At 53.9% G+C, this 7,291-nt stretch overlaps 1 long non-coding RNA gene across 1 annotated transcript; it reads right to left on the reverse strand.

Annotated features, from left to right (window-relative positions):
* Positions 1-736: 736 nt before the first annotated feature.
* Positions 737-6,542, reverse strand: LOC309612274. The gene is made up of 2 exons (XR_014235077.1): positions 5,887-6,542; positions 737-949 (listed from the first exon to the last, which is right to left on the reverse strand). It is a non-coding gene; the product is annotated as an uncharacterized lncRNA (long non-coding RNA).
* Between the last annotated feature and the right edge of the window lie 749 nt (positions 6,543-7,291).

Below are 7,291 nucleotides of genomic sequence, written 5' to 3' on the forward strand. Positions count from 1 at the left end.
TTCACTTGCTCCCTGTATATCCCTCTATTAAACTTCTGTCAAAGACCCCAGTGAGATGAAACTTCTCAGCTCCCACCGTCCTGTGGGCACAAAGGAGGCCACGTGACCATGGCTCCCCCTTCCACTGTAGGGCTGCAGGGCACCCCACCCCACGACGGCTCAGGTCTGTTCAAGAACGAGCCACACCTGCTGGGCGCCGCGGCCTTCTCTCCCAGCAGGCCTGGGGGCATTTACCTGCCCACTGAAACCTGTGTCGCCTGCTCCTTCCACTTTTGCTGCTCCTCGTTCCAAAGCATCAAATGCTTGAGCCACCAACCCAGGGCAGCGGTCCCTTCAGGCCCCCTTGGGGTGGGCCACACCTCCAGGTCTGCTCTCCTTCTAAACTTTTGTGTCACATTTTGTCACCTGGGCCTTAAGGTAGTAAGCTGCTGATGTCCAGGCTCTCAGAAAGCTCTTTATTTCAAGAAAATGAAAGGAAACAAAACTATTTTCAGTTTTTGTCTATAACCCCTCTCGCCATACAGCCTCAAAAACTAGCCCAAGGGGTGGGCAGGGGACCGGAGGGGGTCACATCCCTCCATGGTCCTATGCGTTATCGAACACAAGTTTGTGTGCACGACACAGTGAGGCCAAACAAACTGAAACATCAGCATTTGGAGCAGAGAAAGGTTTATTGCAGGGCTATGCAAGGAAAACGGGTGGCTCGTGCTCAAAGAACCCTGGACTCCTCGAAGGGTTTCAGCGAAGGATTTTTAAAGGCCAGGTGAGAGAGGGGCGTCCCATGGTGTGTGATCAGCTTGTGCACAATTCTTTCTGATTGGTTGATGGTGAGGTCACAGGGTGGTTGACGTTATCAATCCTTAGGCGCCAGTAGGTCTGGGGGATACGGCTCATGATCATCAAGTAGTTAATTTCTTCCATTTGGTGGTGGTGTTTAGCATCTGAAAAACTCAGGAAATATGCATGAGATACTATTATCTGGGCACTTCAGAGAGGAGCTACAGCAGAGGATATGAGGGCGGGGTCTGTCCCCAGAAGGCCCCATAGGTCCTGCTCGGCCACATACACTCCCCCGCACTCTTTAGATAACTGTCTCTTGCACCTGAGGTTTCCTTTCTTTTTCATCACCACCCCCCTCCCCAAAATAAATGAAAGGGCAAAAGAAAACCCATGGGTAAACCTACTTGCCTAAAAGGATACCCAGGAAACTCCTTGTCAATCTGACCAGCACGTCTGCTTAGGTGGGCCCTTCCCTTCCCCATCCTGCACATGTGGGTCCCATGTCACTCCAACTCTTAAGTACAGATCAGGGGAACATTGCCAGAGGGGGACTTGTTGAAAGTCATCGGTCAGTGCCAGGGAGTGTACCCCACTTTTCCACGTATAAAGCCTCTACGTCTTCCTCTCACATGCTGTCTCTACCTCAGGGATGGGTGGGTGTCATTTATGCCGATCACCCAAAGGACTTTTCAAACCCCCTCCCTCCTGCAGAGTCTGATGCACCTGTTCCTCCCTCAGGTGTAAACAGAAGGAAAGGAGGGTGGGGACCCACTGTGCTACCCCTCATCGTGTCAAGTGCAGAACTTGAAACCTCCCCTAGGAAGCCTCCTGGAGGGTGGGGACCCACTGTGCTACCCCTCATCATGTCAAGTGCAGAACTTGAAACCTCCCCTAGGAAGCCTCCTGTTCTGTCGTGTGGCTGCCCTGGGGCTGCCACGAGGGGAGTCTGGGTTCTGGTTCCCTCCTTCCAGGCCGCTGGAGTCCGCCTGTTGCAGGAGTGGGGACTCCTTCGGGGCTCGAGAGTGGGCTCTTGTCTAACACTCGGAAATGAATTCTCTGAGGAGACACACATGCTGACAAAGCAAGAGACTTTATTGGGAGGGGGCGCCCGGGTGGAGAGCATCAGGGTAAGGGAACGCAGGAGAACTGCTCTGCCACGTGGCTCGCAGTCTTGGGTTTTATGGTAATAGAGTTAGTTTCCGGGTTGTCTCTGGCTAATCATTCTGGCTCAGGGTCCTTCCTGGTGGCACGTGCATTGCTCAGACAAGATTGATCCTAGCAAGAAGGATTCTAGGAGGTTGGTAGGACATAGGGACTGGCATCTCCTCTCTCCTTTTTTTTTTTTTTTTTAATAGTTTTATTTATTTTTGGCTGCGTTGGGTCTTCGTTGCTGCGTGCGGGCTTTCTCTAGTTGCGGCGAGCGGGGGCTACTCTTCGTTGCGGTGCGCGGGCTTCTTATTGCGGTGGCTTCTCTTGTTGCGGAGCACGGGCTCTAGGCACGTGGGCTTCAGTAGTTGTGGCTCAAGGGCTCAGTAGTTGTGGCTCATGGCCTCTAGAGCGCAGGCTCAGTAGTTGTGGCACGTGGGCTTCAGTAGTTGTGGCTCACGGGCTCTAGAGCTCAGGCTCAGTAGTTGTGGCACACGGGCTTAGTTGCTGCGCAGCATGTAGGATTTTCCAGGACCAGGGCTTGAACCCGTGTCCCCTGCATTGGCAGGCGGATTCTTAACCACTGCGCCACCAGGGAAGCCCCTCCTCTCTCCTTTTGACCTTTCTCGAATTCTTCCAGTTGGTGGTAGCTTGTCAGTTCTGTGTTCCTTACCAGGACCTCCTGCTGTAAGATAACTCATGCAGGTGGTGACCATCATGCCTGGCCAGGGCAGGCAGTTTCGGTCAGTGGCTCCCCTAACACACCCGCATCAGGAGCAGGAAGGGACTTCTGGTTTTCGTCCATGAGGTGTGTATGGGAAGGAGGTCTCGGCTGACACAGCACTACAGCGGCACTTGCACAGCAAGCCTCAGGGCACGACCACGAGCAAGGCCTTCCCCAGACCCCAAGGCTGGGTGCTGGGAGAGGCCTGCAGTCTGCCAGACAGGTGTAGCGGCGGGAACCTGCTCTTGGCGCTGGCTGCCCTGGGTGTGGAGGCTGTACTGGAAGCAGGCTGAGGTCAGAATTGTTTTCGCCCAGCCTTGTATTTGTGGACACTGTTCTGCAACCCCACAAATTTCCTGAGATACACTCAAGCTCGGAGATTCTTCCCTCAGCCGTGTCCAGTCTATTCATAAGCCCATCAAAGGCATTCCTCATTTCTGTTAGTGTTTTTGATCTCTAGCATATTTCTTTTGGTTCTTTCTTAGAATTTCCATTTCCCTGCTTACATTGCCCATCTGTTCTTGCATGTTGTCTACTTTATCCATTCGAGCCACAGCATCTCAATCACAGCTGTTTTAAACGCCTGCTATGAAAATTCCAACATCCCATCCGTGTCTGGTTCTGACGCTCTTGCTCTGTCTCGTCAAATTGTGGGGGTTTTTTGCCCTTTAGTATGTTTTATAATTTTTCTTGCTAGCCAGGCATGATGTACTTGGCAAAAAGTATTGCTGTAAGTAGGTGTTTAGTGATGTGGCTGTGAGGGGTGGGGATGGGAAAGTGTTCTATAGCCTGTGACTAGGTGTCAGTTTTTTTAGAGAGCCTAGGCCTCTGGACTCTGTTTCTTAGTCTTTTTCTCCTCTCTTAAGTGGGGCAGGGCGGCTACAGTGGACTGGAGATGGGTGTTTCCCTTCCCCCAGATCAGTTAGGTTCTGATTTAAAACCCAGCAAGTTAGGCTCTGGTTAACCAGTTTCCCCTGAGGGCAAGGCTTGTTAAGAAGAACCTTTAGAAGGGTTCCTTTTCCCTCCTCCTGCCGGAAGCCCGAGGGGATTTTTCTCTGCTACTTTACTGGAGAGCTCTTGGAGATAAATCTCACAAAAGTGTGGCCCTGCCCCCATGACTGGTCCCCCTGCAGATTCTCTACTGAGCCTCTAGCAATTTGTCAATTACAGTTCAATTTCCCTACTCAGCACTGCTTCCAGTCCGGGAAGGTTTCTGCTCTGCTCCATTTGCAGTAATTCCTGGATTTGCTTGTCAGTCTCTCCAACTTTGGGGAAGGTGGCTTGTTCAGTGACCCCACTGCTCTGAAAAATCTAAGAAGAGTTGATTTTTCACTTTGTCCAGCTTTTCACTTGTTAGGATGAAGTGGCATCCTACTAGGGTTAGATTCTTGTGTGCTGGATGGAAAACAGGAGGTGACCCCATAAATTTATAGACACACTTTTTTATGTATGTGCATTTTTAATCTACAGAAAAGTGTCTGTAGATTTTGTCAGATACTCCAAGGTATTCTGAGCCCTTTGTCACAGAGCCAGGTGGTGGATAGAAGAAGGGCTTGGGCTTGGAGCCAGGGGATGTGGCTTAGAATCCTCACCTGGTTCCAAATTACTTCGTGAACTGGAGGAGCCACTCTATCCTAGGCCCTCTCTAAAATGGGACAATAGCCTTTGTCTTGTGTGGTGAGTTAAAAATACATTCACAGACATGTTCACACATCTTTGACATGCTTCCCATCAACAGGTGGAATCTGTCTTCCCCTTCAGTATGGGCCGGCTTTGCTGAGATGCTTCTAATGAATAGAGGCCGGAATGAGGCTGTGTAACTCCAGATGCTCGGTTTGAAAAGGGGGTATAGCGTCTGCCTGGCTTTCTCTCACCCAGGATACACGCCCCAGGAGCCCCTGAGCCCGCATGTCAGAAGTCTGGCTGCCCAGGAGTGGCCATGCTGGAGAGATAGGAGGCATGACTCTGGGGTGAGAGGGAGGAGCCCCAGCTGTCCTGCCCCCAGCCATCAGGTATTCCCGGGCCGGAAGCCAGGCAGGTGAGTGAGCGGCTTCAGATGACTGTTCCCCGCAGCCCTGGAGCTGCCCCAGCTGATGCCAAGGGGAGCAGAGACAAGCTGGCCTTGCTGAGCCCTGCTCACTTTGCACATTCACAAGCAAAATACATGTTGCCGTTGTTTTAAGCCACTAAGTTTTGGGGTGGTTAGTTATGTAGCATTAGATGATAACCCAACACCCTGCCTACCTTCAAAGGAAGTCATAAGCATCACCTAGCAGGATACCTTCCACATGGTAGGTACTCAATAAAACCGAATACATGTGACCTAAAATCGGGCCAGTGTGAGCAACTGTCGGTCATGTTGCAGAATAATCTGGTCACTAGCACGTCTGTTTAACTAAGCTAAGTCACTCGGGGTTTCTAGAGGTGCAAAGCCTTAGTCACCCCAGGCCAGCCAATCAGCTGGTTCCTTGGGGGAGGGGTGGTGTGTGTGCCTCTGGACCAGACACAGGCCCTATGGGGAAAGCACACAGAGGGAGGGTGTTCTTTTTCCTACTGGCTGTTGGTCACCACGCGGTTCCCAGGAAGGGGTGGGGACAGTGAGGAGGGCCTGGGAGCAACACGCTGAGGCTGGGCTGGGTGATGGTGGTCCCTTTGGGATCCACAGCCTGCCCTTCCGCCATCTGGGCTCTGTGCCCTCACCCCGAGGCTGGGGGCCTCTCCTCTGTGCCTCCAAGACCGGCTGTGCGTTCTGTTATGCCTGTACCATCACACATCTATTTGCTGCTCTCGCTCCCTCACAACCAGGAAGTCCTTCAGGGAAGGCCTTGTACTTTATTTTGTTAGCCCAGAACTCAATACACAGGCTGGCACGAGTTAAGTGTCCAATAAATGTGTGCTGAAGGTCTCTGAGCATCTCGTTGAGTAGCCAGAACCAGGGCAGGGGGTGGCCATGAGCTGAAGTGGCCCCCCGAACGCTTGCTGTGCTGGTGGCTGAAGGACCAGAGTGGGAGCACCCCCCCACCCCCCGCCCTCCCTGCTGGGAGAAGAGGCCAGGGGAGGGGGGCAGCACCCTCCCTTCAGGCTGAGTTTGGAGGTCCTGTCCTGCTTTGTGCCCCATATTCCATGGCGAATCCCCTGGCAATAACCTGCCCAGTCCTGGGAGTCCCCTAGGATGGGGTCCCATGGCTGGAGCTCCCGCACTGCCTGCTCGGCGGCCAGCCTCCTCCAGCCCCTACCCGGTCACAGCTGATGGGTGAGGCTCTCCGTCTTCCTGCCCAACTGGTCGTACAAGCCGCAGTCTGATATCAGCTCTGACTGCTGTTTTCCCAGAAGAAGGTTTGCCCAGACCCAGAACTTAAAATCCACGTGAAGACCCTTTCCAAGAAAAGGCTGCGTCCTCCGAGGCTCTGAGACCATAAAGGAAGCAACCCAGGCTGCCCTGAGCCCCACCCCCAGCCTGCGCTTCCTAGTAGACACAGAGCTCTGCAGCAGGAAGGCCTGCCCACCAGAGCCTCAGGGCCCAGCTGCTCCATCCGCCTGCCTGCCCTGGGCCTGGATGTCTGCCCGAGCATATGCGATTTAACTTGCTGCTGGAGAAATATCTATAAAACATGAACTGTCAACATAAAACAGCCTGTCAGACCCAGGGCTGGGCTGATGGAGGGGCGCCCAGCAGCTGGGGAGAGTCCCCACCATGGAGGCCATGACACACACCCTCTCTTTCTTTATCCCCCCAATTCCTGACCCCAGAAGATGTCTTGACCCCTGACACCACGGAGCTACCCTGATGGAAGGACAGGTCAGCCTTGTGCGGTGTGTCACAGCCGCGTCTCAGTGTCCACGCCCACGCTGGTAGGGCCCTGGAACCCCGTGCTCCTGAGGCAGGGACTCCTTCTGTCCCTGTGTGTGGGACAGAGTGTGGCCCGTAACTGGAGCAGCCCAAGTGCAAGTTGATTGCCTGAAATCAGCCTTCACTCTGGGATCTTTTAGTTGCAAACGAAGTGAGGGAGCAAGGAGGACGACATCCCCTGGCCGCGTGGCTGAGAGCCCTCCCAGCGCGACCTCCACAGCAGGCTTGCCCAGAGATGGTGAGCATCGGCCCCCTGGCGCCCCCGAGGGGCGTGGGCTCGATGGTGGGAACTGGGGTCATCTCAGGAGAACAGCTCCCTAGGGGGCTTTCTTGGTTCCTCCGGACCCTCTGCTCCTGGCCCACCTGCTGCTTGGAATTGCCACAGAGCTTTCAGGGGGGTGAGGGGGCTTTATAAGCTGGGAAGGACTTTAGCTCTCAGTCTAATGCCGGCCACAAAGCACAGCGCTCCTGCCTCCCTCCTCCCCCCGCAGTGCTGGGGCACAAGTGCTCTCAGAGCAGCCCCCAACCCCCATCAGCTGGAACAGTAACTCATGCTCAGACCCAGGAGACCCAGCAAGACGAGCCGGGCAGGCTTCTGGGGGCCACTGTGCCCACGTGTCCCCACGTCGTGAGATGGGATTTTTTTCTTTCTTCCCACATTGCCCACATCCTCCGTTCTGGGCCTGGCAAACACCAGTATCCCTGGCACATAGCAATGCCAGGGTAATGAATAGAGCATTGAACTCAAGGCGAAGAGAGAGAGAGAGACTCTGAGCATAATTCCACACTGG

The sequence above is a fragment of the Balaenoptera borealis genome (assembly GCF_965194805.1).
Source record: "Balaenoptera borealis genome assembly, chromosome: 15".
Lineage (NCBI taxonomy): Eukaryota > Metazoa > Chordata > Mammalia > Artiodactyla > Balaenopteridae > Balaenoptera > Balaenoptera borealis.